Source organism: Branchiostoma belcheri, unplaced genomic scaffold (assembly GCF_001625305.1).
Source record: "Branchiostoma belcheri isolate BF01 breed outbred unplaced genomic scaffold, Haploidv18h27 scaffold150, whole genome shotgun sequence".
Taxonomy (NCBI): Eukaryota; Metazoa; Chordata; class Leptocardii; order Amphioxiformes; family Branchiostomatidae; genus Branchiostoma; species Branchiostoma belcheri.
Window position 1 is genome coordinate 386678 of NW_017802936.1, and position 12454 is coordinate 399131.

Here is a 12454-nt window from a genome sequence, read left to right on the forward strand (position 1 = left end):
ATGTATCAACGGGCTTGTCCCAACATATCTGGATGCCACATTTGTACATAACCACCGGCTACACAACTACAACACCAGACAGACCTCACTACTGCACAAACCTAACTACACAACTACAGCTGGTCACCGCACATTTGCATTCCGTGGCACGACACACTTTGATACACTTCCATCAGACCTAAGACATGTACCTACACTATCACAGTTTAAAGCAGGCTTGAAACATATGTCATATGAAACCTGACCTCTGACCTCCATTCCTTGATTTTCGTGCTTTTGACCTTGAACGGCTAGGATTTTGAGTATTGGACTACGACTCTGTTTTGACGAATCGGACTTTTATGTTTACTGTATGTTGTCTTACTGTACGTTACTATGTCCTGTGTAATTTTGCTGGGCCCCCTTGGAAAACAGCTGATTCAAGCTGAATTGGGGCTACCCAGCCGTCTTGAGATGAAATAAATAAATAAATAAATACAGCAATAACGTTTACAAATCAATATTGATTAAAATGCAAGTTAACTTCTTTTTCTTTGGGTTGAGGAGGCCAACATCAGCATGATGATAAAGATGCCTCACTATAGCGACGGTCACAACTCGCCGTGCGTGCTTTTTGTCCGTACGTTTTTGTCGTGGCTACGTCTGCTACGTTTTTTCTGCAAACGTAGGGTGGCCGGCCGAGGGAGTACGTCACTCGCACGGTTGCGCAAGGTGTACGTACGTGGTCTGCACGACACGCCTGGCCGTCAGCGGTTGCGTGCATCGTACGTTGCGCAAGTGGTAAGTGAGTTGTACGTGCTTACAACGTACGATCTCTGTGCGATTGCCACGTTGCCGCGTACAGGCCGTACCTACACGTGCGGCGTACGCACGGTTTCCTTACTTACTCGCACGTTGCAAGTGCGTGCGCCTCCTGTTAACTTCATCATCACTAGCCGCCCTGGTGTCTTCCGCGGCCCGTTTCTTTGGGTCTTGTCTGGTAGTCTTCTTCTGAGCCTTCCTGGGCATCTTGGAGACGAGTTGGCAGCCGCCCGTCAAGTCGTCTTTATATACTGTAGAATCAGGTGCGTTGCACGTGCGTTGCACGTGCGGAGCACGTGGTATGGTGCACGTGTGTTCTGCGTGGTCATTGAGCAGGTCAACTGGGAAGTGAGGAGTAAGCACGGATGACGCAAGCACCGTGCGTGGCACGCACGTGCTTCGTGCGCTGTCCGTACAGCAATTGCACGTGAGAATAGTAAAGTTAGACTCACGGAGTCCGTACGTTGCACGCTCATAGACTGTACGGGGCACGCGCGTCGCACGTACTCGCACGCACGGGTGGTAAATCCGCAGACCGCACGTAGAAAAAGTATTACATGCACTTAAAGTTCTACGGCGTGTCTGCGTGCTCCCAAATCCGTAGGATTCCGTACGGAGGTGGTACTCACCACGCACGGATGCCGTACGATTGCCCACGTTTTTGCACGTAGACAGCACACAGAAGCACGTACGGCGGGTTGTGACCGTCGCATATGTTTGGAGAGGGTCACAGTATAGGCTACCGCACAATACTGTATACACGTACGTCTTACGAGTTACATTTCTACCACGTGATTCTAGTTAATAGCAACAAGTAAAATCTGAGATTTTATACCTCCGGGCTTTTTATTGTATATTCTTATATGTTATTTACAACAACAATTGTTGCACGCCGCAGGACTAGGGTTTTAAACACAGAATTTATTGAGACCGGACACCCCTCTGTGCGAGGGGTCACCTTCGTGGACGAGACCGACAATGCCTAATACATGCCAAAGGTCAACGGTCGCGACCACTTTCACGCTCAAAGGGGTGTTCTGGGGCCACCAAAAGGCACCATTTCCACGCCTGAAAACACATATACAATGAAACCAAAAGAACGTGCATTATCTGCAGCCCAATGGCAAAACATATACTGAATCTCAAAATATTCCGTCCACCCAAAAGCGAGAAACAGCTGCGAACATGAAAATCTAAATCTCTCACAAAACCCTTCCGCGGAAGGATTTCTCCTCCCCCGGAGGAAATAACAGCTGCCTTATTTGTGTCAGTGTAAACAAGTCTTATTGTCTGACCCAGGAAAAATGCCCGGCGGCCAAATTATCACTGTCGACCAAGAGTTCTAGGACATTGGGAAAAATTGAAAGGGGCAGGCTGGTGAAATAAGCACGGTGAAATAGAACAAACAAACAAACAAACAAACAAACAAACAAACAAACAAACAAACCTGTTTCACACATCGCATGATAGACCCAAGTGTTCAAACACAAAGCTCTATTGCTGCAAATGTATTCTCTTCATTTTGCCAATTCTTCTCTTTTTCACCAACGCCATTAGTGAAGAATATTCCGGATTTCATGCTACCCACACACAGTTGTTTCATCACGTTACATCCGGACATGTACCTATGAATCCGGAAACAGGAAATTTACATTCCGAAGTGCTCAAATGGTCTTAACCATTGTGCTTATGATTTAAGATTTCACACTAAAATACACTCTGCCCCATATGTTAAAGAAACATACCTTTCATACAGACCGTACGCTTTCATCATATTACAAAACTGTTCTTAATAAAAGCCCTGCGCTAGCGGTTGAAGTTACAAAGAAGAGAACCAACAATAGTATCGTGTGTACAAAAAATCATACCTGTTAGCTAAATGCAGTTGCCCGTAGTTCTGGCTGGTTTGTATGTGTGTTGAATATATAACATGTTGCCAGTGTGACGTCTGGCTGTGGACCAGACGAATTAAGTTTGGCGTGGCGGGAGTGGGCGGGGCGTTAGGACTGTTGTAAACATGCGCGGGGTGTATCTGACCTAGCAACTTTCATTTATCGAGCGTGGGGGAAAAGAAGAAAACACCTGTATTCATAACACATCAACAGTTGTCACTTTTTGTTACTTCTGCACGTTTGATTTCTCTTATTATGGGTTCACCACACCACGAAGTGGTGTGTGGTGAACCCATATTGCTTTTTCTGGTGTTTCTTCTTCTTCTCCTCCTTCTCCTCCTGCCATGAAAATCAACAGTTTGCATTATGCAATTAAAAATCCTAACCAATAAAGTAGGGAATAGCTATCCAACTGTTGCTTTAGTTGTATGTTACTTCATATTATAGTTATATCAATGTAAATCATTGTTTTCCCTTGTGTTTCTCATTCTTTCCCTGCCATGTCGTAACATGTGGTGAACCCATCGCTGTATTTGCTCCAAAGCAAATACAAATGTATTGGCCTTTCTAGTTATATTTGATTTATCTTACGTACTTGTATTTATTTTGTGAAATCTTGGTGCAATATGTACAGATTTTTTTATTTGCATTTATGATCTGTTATGATTTCACTTTGTTGACTATTATTGTATATAGCCTACCTTTATTTGTGTTCATATTTTGTTTGAAATCTGTTATCTGTACCTTTACTCTGTACTCTCTTTTGTTTATGTATAATTTATTGAAACGGTGTCGTATAAGCCCACACGGCACGAAAATAAAGTTTCATTCATTTATTTATTCATTTATTAATTCATTCATTCATCTATCCATCCATCCATCCATCCATCCATTCATCTTTCTTTCTTTCTTCATTCATTCATTTATTCATTCATTCATTCATTCATTCATTCATTCATTCATTCATTCACGCTCTCTAAACCGGGACCTTAAGGTTTGCCTTAATGCGCTTCTCTTGTTTGTCTGTTATAGAAAACTGATGTGTCATTGGAATTATCTCCCATATGTATCGGCGATATACTGGCGATTCTACCAGCAGAGATGATCATTTCAGTCTGTAAATGACAGAAGTTTTCCATTTGATTCATGACAGTTTAGATCAATGGTTGCACTTGACATGTAATATATATAGATTGTTGATCTTATTATCCGTTCCCAGCATTTACATTTGCTACATTTTAATTTATTCATTTAATTTCCGGCAAAACACGTGCCTGTGTTGTGTTTATGCTGTAATAGAATCGCGTGAATATTACCAGTATAGTACTATTTTACTATTCATATTTCAGTTATTCACATTTATTTAATTATTATTATTATCATCATAATTCTCCTGCGTAGAAGGTCCGGATAGATCGCCGACAAGGATCTAACACAGCTTTATTCCGTAACAAGACAGCTGAATTATCTACAACACAGTCACAACTGCCCAAACAATATGCCTTCGGTTTTCGATTGTACGACAGTCGTGCGACGAACGCGCATAAGTTGTAGGCGTTCCGGGAACATTCCAGGGATGACATACTAGGGTTGTCTGTCAGAACTTGTAATGCGTGCGATCTTCGTCTGATCAGAAAATCGTGCAAACAGGTAAAATCTGAGATTTTATACCTCCGCCTTGTATATTCTTATAAGTTACATGTTGTTTGTTATGTATAGTTGATTGTAGTGTTAAATCTTATGTGTTAGACTTAGCGTTCCAGGTTGTGTTAACACAGGTCAACATTTTCATCTGCAGCTTATAACATGTACCCACAAACTTATAAGCGCCCCCCCCCCAAAAAAAAACTCCGGACGCTCCCGGAACGCCTGCAAACGAGGCTTATTTATGTATATGCATGTGACATCAGAAGCCGACAAATACCAATTCTACATCTCAAGTCATAGCCATTAGTCATAATTTTGCTGAAATTTCAGCCTTCTTGTGAGCGTTAAACTGCCCTTTAGTTACTTCAGAGGTTGGCAACAATGCATGTTAGACAGGTTGATCAGGCCAATTGAAAACATGCACAATAGATGTCATTTAGAACACTCTTTTATCCGGGGAAACCGTTGCCATAGCAATGCCACACTGCACATCTGGCTACTAGAAAAGACATCATGATTTACCTCACCTGAGGATAACAAAAGAAGAAGAGAGAATCGGAACATATCATATAATGTGTTGTACAATAGGCCACACCGACTTAATTTTATGGATGACATCCACGCGCGCATTGATTTTCGCTCGTTCTCAAAAAAAAAAAGGATCACATCCTCCGAGGCTCTGTCCATGGTAGTTGACGAAGGACGAATACGAGCCACCCAGGCTGCCGAAGCTCAACGACTCAAGAACGTAGTACATACGTTCAGTGCCGATTCATAAATTCCTCAAAAAGCCAGCATGTGCCGGCTTGTCGTATACGTACTGAGTACTGCCGCAAATTCACAATACCAGCTTTGCATTCCTGTGGTTTAGTAACATTTTTATTTTTGATCGGATTTTTATTTTATTTCGCCCGCGTGCACTACTTTGGGGGTCTTCAGAGGATGTCATCCATAAAATTAGGGCGATGTGGCCTTGCGTCTTTCTTTATAAAATACACCAAAAGTACTCGCTGCCACTGGACTAGATAATGACGTTTGTTTAAAGGCATCCAAAAGAAATTTCAGGGTGGAAAAACCAAAAATATTCTGGATGAGGAAATCTGTCTGATATTGATATTTTTGCCATTTTAGCACATTTTTCAACACAGAAGCGTCAAAAACAAGTCCCAAAATAAGCTACCCTGCTTGTTGCTACCAATGAATATCTAGAATTCAACCTACAATACGAATGAGCCTTTAAAGTAAGCAAAATTGTGGGGTCGTGTGGCGTAGTGGCAGAGTGCGCGACTCGGAACCTAGAGGTCCCGGGTTCGAGTCCTGACATGCCACCGATCTTGTGCCCTTGGGAAAGGCACTTTACACGACTATCCTCTCTTCGCTCAGGTGAAAATGAGTACTGTCCTGTCATGTATTTGTCCCATGTGTTGGTGGCTGCATTAATTTAAGTTGATAAAACTTGAGTGTGCCGTCACCACGTCTTGTGATTACATGTTGGAATAAAAAAAATAAAAAATTAAGCAACCGTTTTCCCTCAGCGACATCGCATTTTTGCCTCACATATACCACTATTAGAAAATTGACTTTAATTGAGAAGCCAGTTCCCCGCCCTGAAATTGCAATGGAAGATTTAAGCTTCTTTTACCAGACAATTGTGTTGTTTTAAATCAATGACGTCACGTGTCGGTATGACGTCACACGTTGCTCTAGTTGGCAGGGGGATGAATGGGGTTTAAATCAAGTGCTAACGCGCACGCGCAGACCGTTTGGACATGTTTCCCGCTTACCGGAGAGTGATGGTGACAATGTCCAGCGAGAAAAAAAATCGATGGAGGGAAAAACCGCCGCTGCCAGAGCCGTCTGGCCTACCTGCATCACATCAAGAGGTGTCTGTCCAATAACGTTAACATCCCCCATCTTGAAACGATCTGACAGACCGTTAAACTTAGCCTGGTATCCAGTCTGATCGTGGTCGGGGCCGAAAGAGTTCTGTCCCGCCCGCCTCACATAGGTTTCCCGGTGTGTATTTCACGAGAGATTCATTAGCCCTCCCCCCAAATCCCCAAGCATACTGTTTCTTATTAGCGTAACTCTCCTACCGGGACGGTCTGTTGCACTGGGCGGGGGAAGCTATTAGAGCCCCCGAAGGCACAACCTGCCCGAACACCCCAATACCCCCAATCACGTAAGACTGGATACCAGGCTACGTTAAACTAGCCTCCAACAGGCCTTCCTACGGGATCGTAGAATTCGGCACAAAAAGGACGAATAATTAGCCAGAAGAGTCAGTTCTGCGAGGGTTAATGCCCCCTTGCGCGAGCAAATTGTACAGTGGCTAAATTCACCTGCAATTGTTCTTTCTACTGGGTTAAGTTTGACTGTTTGAACCGCGATGTTAGGGCTGTTAGAATCGTTTTATCGTGTTGTACACACGTTTAACTAGCCTGATATTCATTCCATGGCTGTTTTACCAGCACCAGTCCTGGTAAGCATTGGCTATCGGCAAAGTCGACCTTTCTGGAAATATCCGTGCTCTGGTGAGTTACTGAAATAAATCCCACCCCATAAACATTCCCCGGAGTCCACTAATAAGCCTGGACGGGCAGGCAGCACTCCCAGTGCCGAGCACATCTCGGAAAGGTCACGATGGACTGTAACCAGGCTGTACATGTAGGTTGTCTTTCTACCGGCTCCCTGGTATTCCAGACACGTACATGGCAGCGAGCTCCGAGTTGTGAATGAAGATGGGCGTGAACCAACCCCGGCGGCGTACTGTCAGACACTACGCACCTTTAAACGGGGAAATATCGTACCGCCGGCCGCATTCCCCGCACTTACAGGTCGGTAGCCTGAGCTATATGGGGTCAACACTCCTGTAGCTTTAAGGCGATATCAAGCTCGTATATAGTAAATTACAAGGTTTACAAACAAGATATAATTGAAATCTCTTCCTAAGACAAGGGTGTACATGTGTGTGCACACCTTTGCATAGTGGATCAGCGTTCACTGTAGGCTCTGGCCGCATTTCCCGCACTGTTTTAGTCGTCTCCATGTACACTAGTAATTCTACCAACAGAAGTGAATTTTCACGAGGATCTGATGCCTATAATCAAGTGCTGCGACAGACCTTCAGCCCACAGAGGTCAAGGCTATCGATCCAACCCAACAAAAGGATGGCCCCTGAACCAATTCGCCCCGAACCGATGGGCCCCTTTAGTACAGGCGCTGTACAGAAGCCACTATCGGGAAAAACACTGCCTTATCCTGTCTGCTATTTTGACAGGGCCATGGGGGTAGAATTCTGTGGTATACTTTGGAATGCCAGTAACCACGCCACAAGCGTCCCCGTATTTTCAAGGCGAAAAAAAATCATCATATAAGAGTTCAACAGCGAACTGCGGTGTCATGTCTTGACTCCCTCGCTCATTTCGCAGCCTTTGTTAAATTATTTATCCATTTACTATAAATTATGGATGCCGTCTATATAATGCTAGGCCGGCTATCTCTGGGATGTCGCGGGTTAGATTTCTTGAGGTTTATCCCTACAAAGCTGGCCGGGTTGTTAAAGGGATATCGTACCCGGTACGTACATGTATGCGTGTGGTGAGAATGTAAACAGATGTGGTTATCGTTTAACACAAGGGAGTAGGGTTCAAATGGTTTCTATAATACCTGGTCCCTTACCTTTGTGACGGACATCATATATTCCCATCCAAACATCAAACTGTCATTCTTGAGGGGGGTAGGGGCGGTTGAGGGGGTGTTGTCCTTCGGGCGGTGCCAGGGGGGTGGAGTTGTGGTGGGTGTGCGGCGGACGGACGGACGGTTACCCCAGGGAGACCAGCAGGACCGACTGGCATCCACTCCCGCCGTACTTATGACGTCACTTCCTCTCACTGTAACATCAACGCACGCTGTCAGGTTCGGGGGGGGGGTAATATCATACATTTACACGGGCGTGTTAAGGCCACACCAATTTAATTTCTTGGTTACCGGATTTTTCTAGAAAAATAATGGAGCGGGCGGGCGAAAAAAAGTAAAAATAAAAACAGGCCTAGGCATCCTATTATGGCCCAAAATGGTACGATAGGAGCCATAAAGTCAACACACCAGGTTCAAAATTTAAACAATGAATTTTGAACTTTTGGATACCATTGCATGAAAGAAGGAATAACTGTAACACCTAGGATGAAAAGGTTTTTAACTGTTCAGGGCAAAATATGAGCATTTTGCAGTTGATTCTGAATTTTTCTATTTTTATTTGCAAATCAGAAAAAAATGAAGCGGGCGAATCCGTTAACCAAGAAATTAAATTGATGTGGCCTAAAGGCATTCAATGTAGTTTCAGGGCGGCATGAAATATTCTGGATGAGGAAGTCTTTCTGATATTTTCATTCACTGCCATTTCTTATCATATTTTCATCATCATTTCACGCTTGAAGCGTATGAAAAAGCCTCAAAACAAGCTGCTTAAGGAGTATCTTTATTTTTTGGTACCACCAGTTAACAGCCAGAACCAGCCAACGATACGAAACAGGCAACTGCTTTCTATTTGCGACATCGTATTTTTGCCTCACTCAGATCTATGCTATGAGATGGGGTTTATTCACCTAACTACATTCAAAACATGACAAAAAAATGACTTTGAAAATCCAGTTGTGCTGCCCTGAAATCACTTTATAAAACAACTATTATCATAGATTTCCTCGTCTTTTAAACTGCCAAAATTATTCGTACCAATGATATGCATTGTTTTCTACAAAGAAACGTAACTCGAACAAGAAAAGCATTGACTGCGGCACCTCCAACACGTAGTTATAACGAACCGTCCCCTTATGATATATTGCACTTTTGCAGACAATTGCATAAAAGGACTAGTGGTTTTTAGATGATGGGATATTATTATTCCGCATGAAAGATTATACCTGGACGCTCTTTACTTTCGAAACCCTACTGTTTGTGACTCTCATATATTCGTGACTTTATTAGAAGAAGAACTTTATTGACACAACAAAAGTACAGCGACTTTCGTAAGGTCTAAGACATGTAGATATACAAACAAATATACATGGATACAACGAAAATATCCTACGTAGAAAACAATAGATGGGTCAACTAATACTACTTGTCTAAACATTCTTTGATATATTTACCTATTTGTACACAGTAAGGGTTATTACCTTCTAGGATGAAATTAAATTTATCTATAGCATGAAATGTAACAAATTCTGTTGAACAGGCGGAGAGAAGGTTAAACAGCTTTGTGCCTTTATCGTTATATAGTGTACAATTCAAAATAAAATGTTGTTCGTCTTCAATATCATTGGGACAGAATGGACGAAACCTCTGGTCACGGGGGATATTTTTATATCTTCCTAACTCTATATTCAATTTATGGCTAGAAATTCTCATCTTTGAAATCGATCTACGAACTTCAAAATTATGTATTTCAGAAAGGTAATTTTCTTGTCCGTACCTCTTCTTTAACATCGAATATTCAAGGCTTGCTACTACAAGACAATGACAATATTATTCCCTGCACGTCTTTGAACAGACCGTGATATTGTAAAGCTTTCCTGGCGTCAGATTTGATTAGGTACAAACGCAAACAGGTCTCCTGGTGGGTTTTATTTTCATTCATAAAAAGAGTGACCTAGCCGTGGGGAAACGTGGACTAGAAACAATCCAAGCAAACATTTAGGTTGCTGCAAGACAGTATCAAATTGGAAGCAGTATCAAATTGGCAGGGCGGTATGCGTTTGCAACAGGAAGCCTAAAAAGGCATCGGTACAAAAAAGAAAGCCCGATAAGGCCACACCAATTTAATTTCTTGGTTAACGGATTTTTCTAGAAAGATGATGGAGCGGGGGGGCAAAAAAACAAAAAATAAAAACAGGCCTAGGCATCCTATAATGGCCCAAAATGGTACGATAGGAGTCATGAAGGCAACACACCAGGCTGGTTCAAAATTTAAACAATGGATTTTGAACTTTTGATGATACCATTGCATTGAAAGATGAAATAACTGTAACAACCAGGAAGAAAAGGACTGTTTTCAACTATTCAGGGCAAAATATGAGCATTTTGCAGTTGATTCTGAATTTTTATTTTATTTGCAAATCAGAAAAAATGAAGCAGGCGAATCCGTTAACCAAGAAATTAATTTGGTGTGGCCTAACAAGATTTCAGAAATTAGCGAAAAAGAAGAAGAGTAGAACCAAGAAATTTTATTTTAAAAAGGCCTTGTCTACAAGAACTAATGTTAACGTTATATGTTTCATATAGGCTAGTCCTCCATATCCTCTCAGAAATACGAAAAACATTTTAAAAACACAACTATTCCAGTAATCCTTGAATATATATATGTAATGCATTAATTGAGAAAAATCACATATATATGGTAATTACAAATAACAAAAAATAACAGATAACGACATTGTAGAATACCATCTGACTACTGTGCCTACTATAGTTATATATTAATTGCTTAAATCTAGCTTTATTGAGTTCGATACCGCTTCAGACGCTAACCAAGTCAGCGCTGTAATGATTTCTCCAGCGTGAATGGAGATGTTTGTTCCATTTATAGCGCTGCATGACGCAGGTGTTTTGTGAGGACTCCGGTAGACCGTAATGACCTATTCACTCCATCGGTAAAAAACCTCGCTCACTGAAACTGTATTCATTAGAACAATCGAGAAGAATATGAGGCGAGTTAAAACTGTATTTTTCAACATAAATAATTGGACTTACCCACATTTTCGACAGTACAATTGTAAGACTACACTGCCTTTCCTGGTTGGTCTACTTAATGAAACATCACATGTACCTACCATAATTTCCTGCTAGATTGATATATTGGTATATGTTTTAACAGTAGCGAAATGGTTTTAATATGCGTAAGATGAACGTGAGGCATTTATGAAGCAAGTTTAAACTGTAATTTCCAACACAACAAATTACACTCACCCAAATTTTCGACTGTACAACTCCAATCTTTGTCAAGGAATGAGCAATCCACCGCTTTCGTGGCATTACAACCATCCCTCAACAGAGACGGGGGGCGCCACATACTTTCTGCAACCTTTGTTCCACTGCTCACGGAGTCACGTGTGTTATCTGTGTGACGTCACGGAAGCGGTGGTTTGCTCATTCCTTGACAAAGACTGGAGTTGTACAGTCTTGAAATTTAGTTGGAAATTACAGTTTTAAATTAAGTGTAAATATAATTTAGCCAAAAAAGTACCATTGTATGGTTGTTTCGAGTCCCCACAATAAACCATTGATTGATTGAATTGATATGCCGGCCTCTAATTCCTGCTGGCTCTCGGCCAAATTGTGGGACTTTCAAGTTCACCTCATTTTCCGTATCTGACCTTTTTAAACCTCCTTCAATTCTACATGCGAATCTTCCACCCACGTGCTGTCAACCTACCAGCATACAGACAAACCCACATCCTTTTGCATATAACAGAAAGGTAAAAACAGGACGTGAGATAACCTTTTCCTGAACCTTTGACCTAACTTCCTTGAGCTTGTGGAAATACAAGCAAATACACAGTCAATCTAAAGAAAACCTATATAATACACACACAGGTAACAATCATTCAACATTTCACACACAAATTTCATATAACGGATCATTTTATTTAGGCTTAATTCTGTGAAACACAAGGTGACAGTTACGGTTGGCACGGACACGACATCACATGATCACATCAATTAAACAGCAACAATGGCGATAAACGTATAACTACATTAACTTAGAACAGCGTGTACTAGCTATTGCAACGAGCGATGTCATAAATTATTTGTAAACATTCTGAAACCGTACATTTGTATCTTAAATAACGGATTATATACATAATATTCAAATTCGATGCAGTTCCGCTGGTAAAAAGGCAGATATATAAATAAGACCGTACCAAAATATATATACAAATCTATAAATAGATATGGCAGCGTCTGACTACGGATCGGTGACGTCACTATTCTCCGTGTACCAATTCGCAACCTTGGTACTTCAACCTGAAACACATGAAAACAGTTCTCAGTAAATATGACATGAAAGGTACCGCATTAATATCAATTTAGAGTAAGATTATCACTGTTTACTG

The 12454-nt window shown here is 41.7% G+C and overlaps 2 protein-coding genes across 2 annotated transcripts in view; both read right to left on the reverse strand.

Moving 5' to 3' along the window:
• The window catches only part of LOC109465466 (voltage-dependent calcium channel beta subunit-associated regulatory protein-like), a 66491-nt gene extending 58415 nt beyond the window's left edge, over window positions 1-8076 (reverse strand). Inside the window, exon 1 of the mRNA XM_019762752.1 lies at window positions 8022-8076. The gene's annotated coding sequence lies outside the window, so the exon portion shown is untranslated. The remainder of the gene's footprint in view (window positions 1-8021) is intronic.
• A 4134-nt stretch (window positions 8077-12210) lies between these two features.
• LOC109465462 (endothelial lipase-like) overlaps window positions 12211-12454 on the reverse strand; it is a 22727-nt gene continuing 22483 nt past the window's right edge. The window contains exon 11 of the mRNA XM_019762748.1: window positions 12211-12365. The gene's annotated coding sequence lies outside the window, so the exon portion shown is untranslated. The remainder of the gene's footprint in view (window positions 12366-12454) is intronic.